This window comes from Sphaerodactylus townsendi, linkage group LG06 (genome assembly GCF_021028975.2).
Source record: "Sphaerodactylus townsendi isolate TG3544 linkage group LG06, MPM_Stown_v2.3, whole genome shotgun sequence".
In the NCBI taxonomy this organism is placed as follows: Eukaryota; Metazoa; Chordata; class Lepidosauria; order Squamata; family Sphaerodactylidae; genus Sphaerodactylus; species Sphaerodactylus townsendi.
Genome location: NC_059430.1, coordinates 77,993,032 through 78,012,616, shown reverse-complemented (window position 1 = coordinate 78,012,616; position 19,585 = coordinate 77,993,032). Strand labels below are relative to the sequence as shown.

General features: G+C 41.1%; 1 protein-coding gene across 3 annotated transcripts in view; it reads right to left on the bottom strand.

Moving 5' to 3' along the window:
• The window catches only part of PLXNB2 (plexin B2), a 399,620-nt gene that overhangs the window by 268,258 nt on the left and 111,777 nt on the right, over positions 1-19,585 (bottom strand). For all 3 annotated transcript variants that reach the window (XM_048499274.1, XM_048499272.1, XM_048499273.1), the window contains exon 2: positions 8,296-8,490. The gene's annotated coding sequence lies outside the window, so the exon portion shown is untranslated. The remainder of the gene's footprint in view (positions 1-8,295; positions 8,491-19,585) is intronic.

Here is a 19,585-nt window from a genome sequence, read left to right as displayed (position 1 = left end):
GCAGGATCCCTTTGTCTGGGACAGCTGCCCCAGCCAGGCCAAGCCCCGGAGGAGCTGCTCGGGGTGGAAGGGAACAGGCGGGGCAGCGCTGGCATGGGGGGCTCTCCTCTTCAAGCGGAGTGTTTCTACATCCATGCCTTTTACCATTTATTCATGGATTATTCAAGGTGTGTTTTTTTGGAGCCTCTATTCCTCCTGGCAGTTGCATGTTCACTGGGGTTTTATGAACCCCTAGTAGAAGAGGCCTCCTGTTTGAGGATATCAAATTAACCCTCTACACACATTATTATTATTTTTCATAGCAGCCCTACTGCCACAACCTCCACCTTCATAGAGAACTCTACTTTCAACCCCTTCTCTCCACCACCTTTTTTTGCGATGCAGTCTCCTGACTATGGCCCTGTGCTTTTATCATGTGACAGCTAATCCTAAGCTTTTATCATGTGACAGAAAACAAGATTGGGAAAGTAATGGGCAGTCTCATCCAAACCTGGAGGCGGTAGGCCACGGCACCAATACAACAACACCCCACCTCCTCCAAAAGGGCTTTTCGAAGGCACAGGGAGCAGGGAAAATCCCTGGGCCTTCCCACTGCAGAAAAGCCCATAGGGTTGCATGACCAAAAGGCAGGAGTAAGTCTGCTAACTGGTATGCCATGCTACCAGTCTTCAATCTCAGTAGGAAGCTGACTAAAGTCAGCTCCTTCTCCAGGAATGCCCCAGCTCACCCCTCCCATGTTGGTGTCTAAGCAGGATGCCAGTGCAGCCCCACCATAGCCTGAACTTCCAGGTTCTGCGGCAGTGGGGCTGTGGGAGGGCCAGTCGCCAGTGCGTCTGGTCCTCCACCAGGGTTAAGTGTCCCTGGGAGAGCAAATGCACTGGCACAAGAGTGCACCACTCCCATTAGTCCTTTTGCCCCCACCCTTTGAATGGGGTTCAAAATGTCCAAAAGAAAAGATACAAGGCTTGTAAATGTTTTGTTTTGCTTTAGAGCACAGTTGGGGGGGGGGATATATTTTTAATTAAGATATAAATTTTAGGAATTCAGTGAAGCATCTAGATAAAAAGGAAGGGGAAAAGGGAAAACTGATGGTCCTTGGACTTCTATAGCAATGAGGAAGAAGCTTGGCTTGCTTAGTTTCTTCACCCCTTATTACTACTGACTAGTATTAAGTGGGATGCATATGAAGATAGTATACACCAGCAGCTTGTCAATACAAGGAAGCTCAGAATCTCAACCAGAGATTTATTTAGGAAATGAGGAACAAGCAAGTGGCAGACTAACTGGGATTTATGAACCAATAGTGGTCTATTAAACTCAAAGTTTATTGTAATCTCTGAATGAAGCCAATAAGTGCTATGGATCCCACATTGGGCTCCTGAGTGCCATAAATGCAAGCTGACCAAATGACATACACTGTGTCTTTATTTTGACCATGTGACCTGTTCTGCGATCATCCCACAAATGCCAGAATTACCAACTAACCCCTTTTGAGCTATTTGTTAGCTGTAAAATTTGAGCTATTTGTTAGCTGTAAAATTTGAGCTATTTGTTAGCTGTAAAAAAAAACCAAAACAAAACGAATAAGAAAAGACCAGCTCTTGCCATCCTGCTAGTGAGACCCTTTCACTTTTATGAACAAATAAATGGGAGGCCCCTTTCCACCACTACTGTTAACATGCCAAGGGAATTCTAGATTCAAAGAGAGTATTCGCATTGCCTCTCTGGAGGAAATTTTGATCAGCAATGGCTGATCATAAATCAGCCTCTTAAATTAGTTTGACCCAACCCCCAAAGTCAAACTCTTTTCTCTTCACCATGCCTCTTTAAAAAGGAAGCTACTTACTAACTAATGAACAAAATGTCAGACTCATCTCAATTACGAAACCTACCAACTGATTATGGAAGATGGTTAGAGTGTCAGAGCAGAATCTAGGAGACAGGTTGGAATTCCCTCTCTTCCATGGAATCTCACTTGAGTGATCACAGGATAGTCATTCTCTCTGAGCCTAACCTACTTCACAAGGTCATTGGTAGAGAATAAAGTGCAGGGGGGAGGGGGAGAACAATGCTTTAAGTTTCTATGGGTTTCCACTGGGAGAAAAAGTAGGATATAAATTCTAAATAAGTAAATTGTAGAGACAGTTTATGATCACCCCAAATGCAGTCCTATATATAGATTTTTTTTACAAAAAAACTTTTCTATAATTGCATTTTAATTGCAAATAATAGCAAACCATTATTTATTGTTACATAAATTAATCAAGAAGATCCTCAGGCTCACAAACTCTCTTCTCCCTTTCCCTTTATGCACGACTTGACTTGATAAAAACTTCCATAGTCAGCCCCAAGCTTGTTGTTGTGCAACAGTAATATTAGGCAAGGATAATAAAAAATGACAGAGGTCTTTCCTGCACAGTGCAAATAAAACTTTTTGCAACTTTTTTTTAAAAAAGTTTTGGCTTTGTTTTGCACACAAAAAGTGTTGCCAGGGACACCGGGTCTTTTTCCCGCCTCCTTCCTTTCCGCTAGCTGACTGAAGCCTGTCAGTTTCATTTTGTTGTGCCAGCCATTTTGTGTTGCTGCAGAGATTCTCCATCCTGCCGGCCATGTGGTGAAGATTTCCCAAGCAGGTTTCCTCCATTAGCAGCTACCGTATATACTCGCGTATAAGCCAACCCGCATATAAGCCGAGACACCCAATTTTACCTCAAAAAATTGGGAAATTTTATTGACTCGCATATAAGCCGAGGGTGGGAAAGATCCATCAGGAGGTAGGGTGCTGAGCTGGCAAAGGAGCCACAGCTGGAGGCAAGGAGCACCCCAGAAGCCTTTGGAAGGCTTTTTAAGGAGGGGTGAGGTGGCGTGCACGGGTCTGGGGAGAGGGAAAGTGGCTGAAAGCAGGAGAAAGCGAAGCAGAGAATGCCTCCTCCCCCTCACTAACTCAGGCTTTCTTTCTTGCAGGCTCAAAGTTGTTTCAGGGAAGCTGCCGCTCAAGGCATCCTGTCTATGGTTTCCTTAAAAGGGCAATGCTGTCAGAGCAGAATCTAGAATTTATTTTAAGAAAACCATAGACAGGCAGCTTCCCTGTAGACTTAGAGCTTGCAAGAAAGAAAGCCAGCAGCTTCCCTGAAACAACGTCTTAAACTTTGAGCCTGCAAGAAAGAAAGCGTGAGTTAGTGAGGGGGACGAGGCTTCGCCACTCATAAGTAAGTGCTGTGGCTCTGTGCGGGGGAGGAGGTGACCCGGGTATAAGCCGAGGGGGGCATTTTTCAGCCTAAAAAGGCAGAAAAATTTGGCTTATACGCGAGTATGTACGGTAATCTGTATGTGACTGCACTGTTAAAAGTACATGAATAAAGTTGTTTTGCCTGGCGATCCCATGTACATGTCGTTCTTTTTCTTTTGCAACAAGGGAAGCTACAACAACTTGAAATATGTGCATATTGCAGATTCTCATATTGTGACACGTTGCTTTCAGACAGCTCCCTTTAAAAAACCCCATGTGAATGGGATCACCAGGAAAACAAACTTTATTCACGCGCGGATGAGCTGCAAGCAGAGGAAACCTCCATGTGGCCAACAGGATGGAGAATCTCTGCCGCAGAACAAAAGGACAGGTGCAAGTGGCAAAAATGAATGTAAAAGGCTTGGGTGGAAAAAAAATAATGCATTTCCTGCTCGCCTGCTCTCCATACAGCAAGCAGGAAGCAACTTAAATCCAACTTGGGGGGAAAAGATCGCTAGTTCAGCCGTTTTTAAAAAGCATGGGTCGAGAGTAATAAAATGACATGAAAACATTTTGGGGGAGAGAGCTGTGTGGAATTCCTCCCCCAAATGCTTTTTATAACATCATATTTGTGCTGTGCAGAAAAGACTAGAGAAAGTTTTTTCTCCCTCTCTCCTAATGTGAGAAGCTAGCGATACCCAATTAAGTTAATGGGCAATAGGTATAGGAAACACCAAAGGAAAAACTTATATACTCAACAAGTAATTAAATTACGGAGCCCCTTGGGGACAGGGCGGTATAAAAATCGAAATAATAAATAAAAATTAATAAAATTGTAGAATTCTCTGCCTGTGGATGTAATGATAGCCATGAGTACATATGGCTTTAAAAGAGGATTGAACAGGTTTAGCTAGTGTGTTTAAAGGAAACTTCATATTCAGAATCAGCAAACCTCTGAAACCTAGGGCTAGAAGGAACAACAAGTAAAGGTCAAAGCCTCAATTCCCTACCTGTGGAACTTTGGGGTAACTGGTTGGCCACCACGTGAAACAGGATATTGTGTTACCACCCAAAGAGTCATCTGGACCCATTTTCCACGGCCTTGAAGACCTACAGAGCCAAACCGCCTCTGATTCGGCCCCTTCACTCACCTTTCCTTCCAGCGCTGGGAGGCGAAGGCACCAGGCAGGGAAGCCCTTTCTGCCCAACGGAGCAGGCAGTCGCCTGCTCCATGGGGCAGAGGGGGGATGGTGGCTGTGGGGATGGCAGAGGGGGTCTGAGGGCAGCGTGGGCGTGTCCCTCCAGCCCTCCAGAGCAGTGCTGGAAGGAGAGGTGAGTGGAGGGGATGCAAAAAGCAGCACTCTCACGTACGGAGTCGCCCCCGGTTCGGCCCCTCCACTCACCTTTCCTTCCAGTGCTTCTCTGGAGGGCTGGAGGGACAAGCTCACACTACCTTCCAACCTCCAGGCCATGCAGAGCCGCAGTATAAGGCTGAAAGAGACGCATGTGGCTCCGGAGCCGCAGGTTACAGACCCCTGTGTTAGATGAATCACTGGTCTGATCCATCAGGGACTTCTTATGCTATTATATTTAAAACAACAACTACTGTTTCCTTCAAAGAGTGATTTGAAGGGAAGATAGCAAGCTGCACTTTATGGCTTGGACCCAATGAAGTTACACATGAGAAGCCCAATGATTCCCCGGTCTTTTGCATGTCTGAACTTTGTTCCTTTACTGAAAAGCTCTGCAATAATTCATACTGCATCTTTAAAAACCCATTTTACATGTTCTGACACTCCGAAGAAAGTTGTAAAACCACTAAGAGAGTGGAAGAATAATGGGATAAAAAGGAGGCTTGTGTGGTCAGAGAGACTAGAGAAAGCAACCTTGCCCAGGGAAGTGAAGTATCACAGGAATTCTTCTGCAAACATGGTAGTATGATACCTAGCATGGTCACATGAAGTCACATAGTGCAAAACTAGAACAGTGGCCTTTGTCACAAATGAATAAAGGACAAAACTATGCAATGAAGCATCCAATTGAGATTATATATATTCTAATATCAACCATAACTGATAGCACTTAAATCCAGAGACTGGATCCATGAATGGACATATATTTCTACAAACTTGGAAAGTCAGCATAGTATCACTGTCACCCAGCTGAACCTATGACATGAGATAGAGGATAGTACTCAGCTCAGTCAAGCCTTACTTGAGGAGATGGGGCACCTAGTGGGCCTGGCCAGGATGATGGATGCAGTGTCTGGTCTATCTGAGGTCTGCCTGAGTATAGAAAAATAGAACCCAGTCAGCTGGTTATGCAAGCTACCTCTTCTAATAGGGTTCCCCCAGAATAAAATGAAGGAAAGGAGAATGAAGTAAGGTGCTTGAGTCCCCATTGTGGTGGTAATGGAACTATAAATGAAAAAAAATATAGCTGAAAATAGAGGAGCAGATAGAAGTTGATGACTGAGTGGGAATGAGAGAAGAAAGCAGCTATGGTTGGAAATACAGAGTTGTCTAGAGGAGGGAAAGAGGAAATAGTGTGGGAAAGTTGAGACGGACAACCGTAATGTTATATATGGAGAAACTGGTGAAGATTAATATTGGGATAAATAATGATTTAATGTTCATGGGTGTAATGGAGGATAGAAGGGTAGATAAAAAATATAGCTATATGTATAAAATAATGATCAAAGCAGCACATGCAACAATAGCTTTAGGCTGGAAAGAAAAGAAAAATGGACAATCCAGAAATGGTTGGAATACATCTGGGAACAAGTGTCACTGGACATTTTCGAAATAATATCAAAGAATAAACTGTGGCAAGATAAACAGAGCGAAATCTTGAAGATATGGACCATATAAGCAGACTGGATGAAAGAAGCTGGAGTCAATGAGGAGAAATGGGAGAAGAGATTACAAAGAATGAACTTACTGCTGTTTGTTTGATAAAACTATGAAAAAAATATAGGGGGGAGGGGGGGAAGGGGGAAAATGTATTGTTTGAAAACGAATGAAGAAAAGCATTAATATAAAATGTAAAATTCAAATGATACAATAAAATTTTTTTTAAAAAAAGGAAAGTTGAGATGGGGGAAATTAATGTCCTTTGCAAGTCCTTACAGATTCCACATTGTGCATCTAAGCCCACCTTCACAACCAGCACCACACAACTGAGCTATAGTTTTGTAGGATAGAGAGTGTGTAGGGTAGGGCAGGGTAGGGAGGAAAACTGAAGATAGGGAAAAAATAAATGTAGGTTGGCTAGTGGATGTGAAGGGAAACAGGAATTAATGCAAGAGAGGGAAATTCACTCTGTAATTAATTGCAGGTTCCTGCTTATAAAATATAATATGTTTCTCAGACCATATGTACCCCTTCCGGGTCATTCCACATTATTCTGAGCACATATTTGTTCAAGTATAGGCTGCACCTTCCCAACATCTTACCACAATGCCTGAATTTCAGTTTCATAATTAAATTCTATCTTAGTTTTGATTTTCAGGTGCTTATAAATTATAGGCAGATGTTTCCATCAATTTAGTCCTAAGGGGAAGTTCGGTGCACTATCTACACTAAAACAACATGGGTAAGAAAAGCACTTTGTATGCAGCTGACTATGTGCTTCATGACAGAATGTACTTGCTCGTTAACAATAAGGAAAACCACATTCACTCAGTTTTGTGTCAGCGGTTTACTTTATTCCTCTTGCTGCTACAGTTTTACTTTGTCTCCCACCTCCAAAGACTACCAAGGGCCAAAAGGTAACTGATAGACGTTTGCATTATTTGCCAAAGTCTACATGGAAAAGGAGGCTGTACAGATACTATTGGTTAGCACTACTACTACCTCCTTAATGATAAGAAATGAGCCACTGTGCCCCTGTAATCACTGCTATTGTGGCAAGTATTTCACATTTTTGTTAAACTTCTTTATTATTTATCAACCAATTCTCAAAACATCTGCACAGCTACACAGGAAAGGAAACCTGCTGGTAGAAAGGAAATAAGGATCAAGAAAGGCAGGAAAATAGAAGCTGAATCAAAAGGAGAGAAGCTGGGGAAAGGGTGGGAGACAGACAGAATGTCAGCAGACTAGAAAACAGGATTTCAGCACAACATCTCATGGATCTTTTGGTGATTCCTTATATTCCACTGCCACCAAAACAAGTGAAGAAAAAAATACACGTGATCATTATACTCTAGTAGCTTAATATTTATTACGTATAGGAAGCATGCAATAACTATAGGAGAGCATGCAATAACCAACACCAAAATATAAAAATATGTATTAAACAAATTACTAAAAGCATATAAATAATATGGATATTTATATTTTTTCAGTTCCCCTAATATTAATAAGAGAGGTGACAATCCTTGGGCTAGTTCACTCCTCTAATTAAAATTCAAACACTCAGTTTCACAACAAGATGCAGCTATGATAACCAAACTACATGCTTTTGAAACTCTTTTGAGAAAATAAAAGGCTATCACAGTCATGATGCCTAAATAAGCTTCCCCATTTAGAGATAAACATGTCATTTCAAGACAAACTGTACATGGAAAAGTGAGATTTAAATAAATCAATGAAAAGTTTGGCAATTGAATCCACCTTATATCAATAGTTCATGATACTTTTCTAAATGATGGTAAGAATATATAAATTCCTCCCAGGCATTTCAGCATTCGATGCAACGCAATTTTCATATTCATGCTCATGATTTTCTTCTTAAATGGAGTCAAGCACCTTTCTACACAGCTTGAAAACACTAACAGATCTTCCTACACTCATTACCAGTACCGGTCCACAAACATGGCCTAAAAAATTAATGTTTAAAATGGTGCATTTTAATAATAGATGCTCCAACGAAACAGTTGGCCGAGAAAAATAGTTGGTCAATCTGTGTATTAATAATGGCATGTTGTTTTAATTTAACAGTACAATATGGGGGGGGGGGAGAGAACAAGATTTAGAAAGGTGTTCTTATTTCTAAGCTTAACGTTTTGTTTTATATGTTTAAGTTATCTGTTTCGGGGGGAGGGGGGTGTAGAAAATTTTTACCTGGAAGTGAAAGTCATGTGAGAATCCTTGTACTTCAAAAGTGGAACACAACTCTACTGCAGGTCATCTTCGAATTCAATAAACAGCTCCCATCAAAAAATGGAGGAAGAGATGGGAGTATGTAAGCGTTTTTCTGTTGACTTCACTTCTACAGGGTCCAGAAACTCTAGCTTTAGATAGTTCCTCTGAAGGTTTCTGTAAAGGACAGAAGGAAATTATGTTTAAAACAAACAAACAAAAGCCAAACATATATTTGGAACAGAAACATTTAGATATTAATTTCACTGTTCACAAAATCAAAGCTGCTATGTAAACATTTAGTCCCACATTTGAAAAAGAATTTGAGCACCTCCTAAAATGAATGGAGGAATACCAGTGAGGTATACTTGTTAATCCTCTACTTTGTGAGAACAAAATCAATATGTGGACATAGAGATGCAAAATGTGTCAAACTGCCATAGAAATCTATTAATGAAAGGTTTTAGCTCAGCTTCCAGCATCCCAGAACTCTAGAACTCAAAGTTCACAATCCAAACTTTGAAAATTGAACCAAGAGTTGCCTTTGGAAAGCAGACAGAAAAAAAATTGCTTTGTGTATAAAATGTGTGCCAGGCAAGTACCCAATTTATTTAAGGCCTGTAGATTTCACATCTTTTAATGTTTCTAAAATGCCAGAACGTATTGCTCTTTTTAAGTCTAACCAGCCCCACTTTCTCCTGGTGGGGGGGAGGGGGAGAAACTTTCTATATTGTTCTCCCCCCTTCCTTTTACCATCACAAGCTGGTTGTGTGGGGCTGGTCAGACTTACAGAAAACAACTCATCTGATCTGAAAGCTGTAATTTAGGTAACACTGGATAGTATTATTTAATTGCTATAATTTCATTGTACTGTGCTACAATTTCATTGTAATGCCTAATTTCTAACTGTTGTTAAGGAGCTGGTATAGCAGAGACAACACGTTGGGAATAACCAGCAGCGGACTCCATTCTAGTTACTGAGAATATTTCCATATGCAAGATTACATTCATTCAAGAAAACTCACAAGAAAAGGGTATGTTTACTCAGTACCTACAATGACATTCACAAAGAAAGAAGAAGAAGAAGAAAAATAAGAATGGAACAATAAGAACAATTCATCTATTTGTTACTAACTCCCAAGAATCATTTTGTCATCTTTCCCACAAAAGAACAAGAAATGATGACTAAAGTTCATGTATTAAAAAGGGGTCATAAAATCTACAATCTTGACAAGACATTATTACGTAATAAAAACTAACATTATGTAACAACTAAAATTCGATATATTATACTGATAATGACATTTTCCCATATGCCTATTTTTAGTTCACAATCCTCAGTATTAACTCTCTCTCACACACACAAATGTGCATTCACAAACACAAAATTTTTAAACTTGCCCAGCCTTCACAATCCTTCTAATGAACTGAAAAGCTTGCATCGCCACATTGTGAGTTTTTCCAATCAACTGCTAAGTGAAACATTGGTAGCATTGTATGAAACAGTTTTTTTTCTCTTTTGCTCTCCATGTTCTGTCTCCAACACCAATTAAGACCACACATAAAACAATCTAGCAGTTCAGATCCAGGGGTGTTTGCTTCTGGCATCAACTCCAACATTCTCTTTGAACGCAACTAAAGCTCTCTTGCCTTAGAAGTTTTCTTAAGAACAAGAGCAAGAAAAAAGCAAGAAAAATGAATTTACAAACTATGCCTTCTCAAAATAGCATTAATTTGCGTTGTCATCAAATGACACAATTTTTACTCATTTTCTGTGAGAGAAAAACATTCAAAATTGAAAACTTAAATCTCCAACTTCTAAAGCATTACATGATAATATTATATATGAATTCTCATTTCCTCCTCCCTGAATTTATATCATCCTTCCTCTGTATTCCTTAATGCCTCTCTCTCTCTCTCTCTCTCTCTCTCTCTCTCTCTCTCTCTCTCTCCATCCATCTATCTATACCAGGGGTCTGCAACCTGTGGCTCTCCAGATGTTCATGGACTACAATTCCCATCAGCCCCTGCCAGCATGGCCAATTGTAGTCCATGAACATCTGGAGAGCCACAGGTTGCAGACCCCTGATCTACACACACACACGCACGCACGCACGCACGCACGCACGCACGCACGCACGCACGCACATTATCTTATCATACTTCATATCCCAATTTAAGACACACTCCACCATTGCCATCAACATGGGTTAATTTAAAAGTGTGTGTGTTGTACTCTTGCCACCCAAGCAATCTAGTCTCCTCCTGGAAAAATTCCTTTCTGTAATGTAAATTGCACAGCTTGACCACCAACAGAAGCGTTCCAGTGAATACACAGAATTCATAAGAGTGGGCCTTCCCTGTGTTCTTCTCTGAGCAGAGAATATTCCCTGCACACAACAGGAGTTGCTCATCATGCATGCTCATCACACACCCACACAGAAGAAAATGGGGCAGTCCTGAAGCTCTGTCTGTGTACTAGGAATCCAGCAGAGCTTTGAATTTTACCCCATTTTGTGTGTGATCCTCCAGCAAAATTAATTTTCAGTGTGTTTAGGCTAGAGGAGATACAGAAACCAATCTAATTCCAAAGAAAAGCACTGTGAAAATATGTTACATTCTATTCCAGATTTGTATGTGTATACAGGTGTGTGCACTGTTAAGCCAGGGAAGCTTTTCTGCAGTCGAAAACTGAACACAGCTTAAAATATTTATAAACCATCATCAATCTGGAGGCTGTCAACAGCTAGTTATTCACCTGTTGTAAGTATCCCCCTTCAAAGGCTTTGGAACAATCACTGCGTTTCAAGAGGTTGTTCTTCACCTTATAAAAACCTTTAACCTCAGCCTAGGAGAGATATGTTCTTCAAATCATCAGTCATAATAAAAATCCCCCGTACAAACCATCAGAACAGCAAGAGTGGGCACTGAAATGGCACAATGAGAAATGCTATTTCAAGTGAACCCACCAAATGAGCTTCAATTTAATAATAATCATTGGAATAGGGGAAAATAATTACACATTTGTCAAAAAAAAAAGGATCCGTTTCTCAATATTTGCATAAGGAAAAGAACAGATTTGGACAGTCTTCTGGCTCAGCAAGTGCTGTTAGTAGGTGGTAAATGAGAGAAAAGTCATGCAGAAGGGACAGTTAATCTTTGGGAAGCCAAGGAAGAAGGCGGATGCCGCAGAGCTAGGCACCCTGATGGCCTGAGATTTATAAAGCCAAACTGATGTCTGTCTCTGCAATTTGTTAGGCGGCTCCAGCTGCAGAGCTGCTCACAGGGGTCTGGGAAGATTAGAAGCTTAACAATGAAATATTAGGCATGGACATTAAAGGGAAATGGTCTAAATAAACCCACTTAAGTTGCATTTTCTTAAGATGGGACTTGAAAGTCTAATTTCCTTGGCATATATTCTGAAAGAAAAGGCAAGGAAAACAAGAGCAGAACTCATAATGTCATTGCCTCCAGATGCTGTAAGTGAATCATTGCCTTGTTTAGTAATTGCAGGCAGTATCCAGATAGATGGGTGTTTGTTTACGTGCAAACATGCTGCTGTTGGTTTTAGCACACGGCCATACAGCCCGGAAACCACACAGCACCCAAGTGATTCCGGCCGTGAAAGCCTTCGACAATACACTGATCCATATAGTGTTTTTTAAGACAAGAGTTCAGGCGTGGTTTGCCATTATTTGTGTTGCAACTCTGGACTTCCTTGATCATCTCCCATCCAAATATTGACTAGGGCCAATCCTGCGTGGACTATGCAGGTCAGGGCAAGTTTTCTTTTAGGAAATGGAAACTCTGACCTTTCATTCACGCGTGGCACAGCAGCATCAGGATAGTGGCATCAATTAAAATCTAACTCAGATAATCTCCCAACGTTGTTGCATAAATGAAAGTCTGCCCTGGAGGAAAGGTAAGCTTGGTGCAGTGAGAAGTCCGTGTGTAGCTGGCCAGAATCAGGGGCGTACCTGCCAGAGGGACAGGTGCCGCCCAGTAGGTCACGTGGGAGGAGGCGCAAAATTGCCCCCCTCACACTGAAGCCTCCTGCAGGCCCAGTGGGCGCCCCTCGAGGTGAGGAGCACCCGGCAGGCCCGTGGTGGACTGCTGCCGGGCCGCTTCCCCCGCACCTCCATTGGGTTGCCTCCCCACCTCCCAGAGCAGTGTTGCCACCGGGCACCCCCAATACGTCTCTGGCTAGAACAGGGGTAGGGAACCTGCGGCTCTCCAGATGTTCAGGAACTACAATTCCCACCAGCCCCTACCAGCATGGCCAATTGGCCATGCTGGTAGGGGCTGATGGGAATTGTAGTTCCTGAACATCTGGAGAGCCGCAGGTTCCCTACCCCTGACCTAGAACCTTAAAAGCATAATCACTAGATAAAAACCTAGATAAGAATATTAAAGTACAAAGAAGGAAACCCAAATATGGGGGGAAATTCACACAAATGTGCTCTACACATTGCCTCACCGGCTCCCCTCCTACTCTGCACCCTCAGAAGTGTGAGCAACCAACCATATGGCACAGCCCCTTGTGAGCTGAGGACACATGCTACTGCATGTACTTCATGCAAATCCTCATTTCCCCATCGGGGTTTGGGCACCCATTTCATGTTAGTATCAACTCATCTTAAGGTGGCATGGGGGGGGGCACTCAGACCCTTACACCAAGGTCTGGGATCCAGGGGTTTAAGACTGAATTTGATCCCATTGACAGCCAGCTAGCCTCCCTGGGCACACTCCTTTTCTGCTTGGCTTGGCCACCATGCTGGATGGCCCCTGATTGGTTTCAGCCGCCCTGTCCATCCTGATGTCTCTCCACAATACTGCCATGGACTGCCAGTGCAGTTGCTGGAGATGCTGGTGCAGTTGTACCTAAAAGCAGCCTAAAGCTACTCTGTTTTCCTGCTGGCCACCATGTAACTTAACCCCTCAGGGAGCAGACTATCCATGCCATAGTTGTGCCATGGCCACCCACTACAGAGTAGGCACACCTCAGGATTGCTCTATAAATGTTGTATCAGTGGAATGGAATTTTCCTGCCTTTCTCCCACTGATCCTCCCAAAGAGCAACCACTGTGGTAAGGACACCCTAAGAACAGCATGAGGGGATTGTAAAATGAAATGGGGGAACTGACAGAAATTGTCCATTTAGTTTAGATGCAAACCACCACGTGTAACTCTGTAATCTACATATTTGATATGGATAAAATGTAAATACATATATAAATTTTGTGTGAAGAAACCTTTATCCACCAAGCTATTGTTATAATGACACATCATTTGTCTACTGTAACAACTGTTAAAATTAATGATAAGCTTATGATAAAGAAATAAAATTAAGAACATTAATATGCAAAGCAAAAATAATATTTAAAGTATGAAAACACAGAGATACATATTATTTATATATGGGAATAGTTGCCTGATGTTCTTAGAAAGGCTCCCTCTTGGTTAAGACTCTGGAAGTCCTGCAAAGAAGAATGATTCAGTAGAGCTTCTGACATTGCCACTTCATTTTAATTTTTTGTTTGTTGGTAAGGATTTTTAATTGTATGCTGTTTTTAGCATTACTGTAAACCACCTACTGTCTAGTTCTGAAAACAGCTGTCTAAAAGGTACAAAAAGAAAAACAACAAATATTCTGTAATTTTTCAAACAATGCAAGCAACATCTTAAGGCATAAGCCTTTACTTTCTAGATTTACCAGCAGAAACCTGAAGGACAAGGAGAAGTCATTCAGTATTGAAGCCGCTGAAACAAACGGTATTCTTTTTTAAAATGTGCATAGGCTCAGATTAATTTAAAATTCTGCCTCTGCTGGAAATCATTTCAGGAAGAAGAGTCTTTTATAGTATGGATTAAATATTAAATATACTAGTTAACTTTCTCCATACTATTTCCAATGGCATTAATGCCATAAAATCCAGATTGTAGGATGTATTTCAAATGGATTGCAAATGTCTTGTTGTAAATCAGTTTGGGCTGAGAATACTATAGAAACAGATGTATCACATTTACTGTGATCAAATAGCAGGTGTCAAAAATGACTAGAAAGTTGAAAAAGGTAGTTATTGTAACTGGAATCAACTGGATGGCAGATGCATGTAAAAAAGTTCGAAAATCACCAGTTAGTGACAGCTCGCATAGCAAACTGCTTCCTTGAATGGTAGAGATGAGCCACCACATCTGACAGCAAGGCCAAAGAGCTCAGCATTCAGGAACAACAACAAAAATTAAGAAATGTCAGAGCACAGAATACACTGAATAATGAGCATTTTCATCTTGGAACTGGCAAACAATACATATTAAATGCAGCATTTTACAACACACACACACACACACATATAAATAAATGGTGATCAAAATTTTAATACATACTGAAGTGGCAGAAATATGGAAACTGGTTGATGGGACCATTGCTTTTTTACTAGGCAATTAATGTATGGTATCATCCTGAAAGGATATTACATCACTTTGCTGTAACTAGGGGGTTCCAATATTCATCTAGGTATGAAGTGTCTAGACAAGTGCTATAAGCTTCTCCTCCAAGCCAGTAGTTAGGGAAGTCAAGGTGCGTGGAAACTCTTTGAGTGGTCCTTTCCTATTTTATTATAGCTCCACAATGAAAATATTTATTTCATACCTCAGCCATGTCAGATTTGTGAAAATGTGATGTGCTACCACTTGACTCAATATTTACACAGTTGGTATTAAAGCAAATATTTTAGAAAACCTTTTGCTTTAATATTCTCTCTGTTTAAAAAAAAGAAAAACCACCTTGTATCTCCAATGAACACATACCAATGTACAAGGGCAGCCACAAAAATAAAGTAATTTTTGCAGTTCAGATTTCCCATTTGGCACAGGAGCCTACTTATACAAGACAAGCTGCATGGCTGCTTATGACTTTTTGGTAGAAGTTAAAGGTTTTTTTTAAAATGACCATAAAAACCCATAACAGCTGTGTTGAAAATGAAAGAGCCCTTAAAATAAAATGAGATGGCCACATGAGACAGCAAGACAACATTTCACAAGAGCAGCTGATGCATATTTACTTCACAGACATCCTATTACAGATCACCCACTTCATTGCTCAATTTAAAGTCATTAGTAGTACAGAACCACCTTCCAGATAAATATCTGCCTGTCACTGAACATCCCACAATAGCCATAAAATGGTTGTTGCTAGAAATAGTCCCTAAGTTCAGTTTAGCAATAGACAGCAGACAGTGACTTTTTTCACTGAAGGCTTGTAATTCCAGAAGACTCTTCCCCAGCAACACAAAACAGCAGAAAACATCTGAGGCATCCCCCAAAGGAAGTTCATTGTCTCTGCCACAGATCTGTTAAGTGAGCAGCATCTATTCTCCTCCTTTTCAGCACATGATGAAGCTTACATCTCTATGATATATTTATTTTAAGGCATATAAGCATTTGCTAAGCATTGTGAGTGTCACTTTTAAAGAATGAAACAATTATTGCTTAATGCTGGTGATGTGGTCATCTGTCTTGAAAATATTCACATACAAAAATAAGGCTTGTTTTTCTAACAATGAACACAATGGCTCAGGGAAAGAGACCACAGTACGTTGTCATAAGAAAAGTGATTTGCATACCCCTCTGTTTATGATGTGATTTGCACAAAAATCACAAAAGGGCTTCAGTTCAGCAACCTGTTATTGAACTTTCCCAACTTACAAACATGGGATTCTGTATTGCAGAGAGTCCAAATAAGTGATCCAGCATTTTGAAGCCATTTCTAATTTTGTGTAAGATTTATATCTAGTCACAGAGCTGCTCATTTATTGTTTGCCTACATATTTAGAAGTGATCAGGGACTAAAGTATTTGACTTTGAATACTGAGGGGCAGCTTCTTGGAGACCTAACTAGAGGTCCAAATTCACTCACGCAAGGGTTGTCACAGTCACTGCTTGCAGCCTATCTTCACAGTGACAGTAGTTTATTTATACCTTTTAATTTATGCCCTACCTTTCTCTGTTTGGGAACCCAAAGCAGCTAACATCTTTCTCCTCTCCTCCATTTTATCACCACCAGAACTCGGTGAGGTCGGTTAGGCAGAGTGTATTAGGCAGAGACTGCTTCCTGTACAGATCAGGGATTGGAATTAGTTTGCCACTCCAGCCTCTATACCACACTGGCTCTCAATGCTAAGCAGTTCTATTCATCGGGTCCTAACTCCTAGAAAAGCATTCTTAGGTCTGTACCATTAGGATATTCCACATGGTTCAGATTAGCTCTGAATGTTTTCACCACACGGCTGCAATACAATCACTACAACCAGTATCGTTATGCAGAACACAATAAAGTTGTGGCCATTGTGCCACTATATGCTGCTTTCTGGAGTTCCTATTTTGTGGTTTCATCTTCCACTGCTTTTATACATTTACAATGCCATTATCCCACTCACAGATAAGTCTGAAATGCCTTCTGCATCAATTCTCAGTTCTCTGTAAGAACAGGCTCTCCTTCAATTATGAGAAGTCTAAAATAGTGGTCTTCAAAGACATGGAAGCATTATAAGTAGAATATTAGGGGTAGCAGCATTGTCCAAGTCAAGCATTTTAAATATCTGGAAATGCACTATCATCATAATGCAAGTTTTGCTATAAATTGCAACTATGCAATCAACATAGCAAAAATTAACCTGCCAGTCATTACTTGCTTTGTTAATACAAAGGGCAACTAATATGTCCCAGCAGCCCTCAGGGTCTTCAAATTGCTCAAGTCCTTTATGGCATACTAGTATAGATCAACTCATTCAATCAAGCCATGAAGGATATTCAATCCTTATTCCTTCATAAAGTCCTGAGTATCCCTAACCCTATGTGGCTTTATATTTAGAAACTAAACAAAGACTGTTGTAAACTAGAGCCTGGTTAATAACTTTTAAGTTCTAGCTACATTTACATTTTTTTCTCTGACCCTGCTAGTTTCACCTTCCTTATGCTCACAGAATACTCTTCATCTATCTGGTGATGTTACATTGAACAAAAGGTTAAATACATTGGCATATCCCTAAACTCTCAATCAATGGACACTGAAGTAGTGGCATATGGGTTAGCTAAACGTAGACTTCTAGACTTAGAGCAACAGAAACTCATGGTGCAGCTGGGAAAACCTGCTCCCTGTTGAACTTGGGAATAATGCCAAGTTGCATTGAAACTAAGTTTTTTTTTCTACTGCCATTTTTATGTTACTCTTACTATTGAGTATATTTTATTAACCCTCCTTCTTCTTAATCAGGAAGGGCAATCTGATGAAGCAAATCAGAATCCCTGTACAATTGAACTGGTTGCAAAGTTTTTGCAGCAGTCTATGAAACTTTGTGAACCTAGGTCAATTAATTTTAATGCTTTATCATTTGATGGTTTTATATATTTATATTGCATGCTAATAAAGGCTTCTGATTCTGAGAAAAGCCATAGAGCTGTATATGTGCACAATATTAGTGTAGATGTGGGGGAAAGGGAGCCTTCGTACAATCAACTCTCAGGATGCCTCTGGGATTGGACAGGCAGTGAATATCCTTGCCAAACATTGGCTGACTCTGATAAATCCCACTCCCATATCTACCAGCTCCCATTTGCACGGGAACAGTGCATTTTTCAAACATCCCGTTCCATCTAAAGACTTCTCTAACTGCTACTAATAAACCTCCCCAACAACCCACAATCAACATTCTAGTCAACTCCCACACCACATACCATAGTTATGATGTGCTGGGGATATCTAAATTTCAACAATTCTATCTCTGCAAACATTTCCATGCACAACAGCAACATCAGCACCTGGATCAGGTTTCCACATTCTTCATTTAAAAAATGACTAAAGTAGATGATAAGTTCAATTAGTCTATTTACTGGGGAGAAATGGGTACATCTTTGTACTGTGTACAGATCTCCTTTACATTGTATTGTATAGATTTTTTTCTTTCCAACTCACACTGTCAGGGTCTGCTTCAAAGGGTAGGGTAACAGCATATTGACAACATTTCTGTTTTCCGGATAGGCAGATGTCAACTGTCAGAGGCGTATCTAGGCAAACTGGAGCCCAGAGACAAAACCTGAGTTTGGCGCCCCCCCCGCAATATGGGCGGCCACCCTCCTCCACCACGACCAAACAATGATTTTTTTCACCAGCTCACAAAACACCTCCCACCCCCAGCAAAACATACATGGCTCTCTCCCCACCAATTCTCTTTCCTAATTTTGTCCTCACACCAACCTTATGAAGTAGGTTATTAACCTGAGAAACAGTTCCAAGCCAGTGCAAGTGAGTATTAAGCATGTAAATCTCTCACAAATCACCCACAGCAAAACATTTACCAAACAAATGTCAGCATCATCTCTCACAAAACACATCCAGTGGAATCCACCCCCAAACACCATCACTTTCAATGGTGTTTAAACTAGGGAGCCCAGATTCTCCCTTTAAGTCCATGCCAAAGGGGGTGGATTTAAAAGGAGAATCTGGGGAAATTTGGAGGGTGCCTACTGTCAGGGGAGCAATTGTTAAGCTAACAGCACCAAAATTTCAGGGTATCTTTAGGAGACTCTCCTGATGATACCACCCAGGTTTGGTGAAGTTTGCTTCAAGGGGTCCAAAGTTACGGACCCTCAAAGGTGTAGCCCCCATCTCCTATTAGCTCCCATTGGAAACAATGGGGTTGGGGCATCCCCTTTGGGAGTCCATAATTTTGGACCCTCTGAACCAAACCTCACCTAACATGGATGGTATCATCAGGAGAGTCTCCTGAAAATCCCTGAAATGTTGATGCTGCTAGCCTAAAAACAGCGCCCCCTGCAGGCCGAAAACTGAAAAAAACACTAAAAATACAAAACACACAGAAATGAACCTGAAATTTTTGCATCCCCCACTAGGGGAGCGCCCGGGGACAAAGGGTACCCCATATCCCATAGGTAATACGCCACTGTGAACTGTACTCCTGCATGACCAAGATCATGGTGACAAGGATCTGTTTAGATATTTGTCAAGAAAGAAAAGTTTTATAGTGTTTACTGTAGACTTCTCATTACCTTGCACCACCCCCATATTAAGCAGCTACCTGATCAGTAAACAACGTGTCAGTAAGATCAGTAAATAAGGCGTCATAAAGAAAAATTGCCAATAGTTGCCATAGAGAGAAGCACTGGCGTTGTGGTGAAGAGCAGGTGCCCTGTAATCTGGAGAACAAGGTTTGACCCCGCTCTGCCACTGGAGCTGTGGAGGCTTATCTGGGGA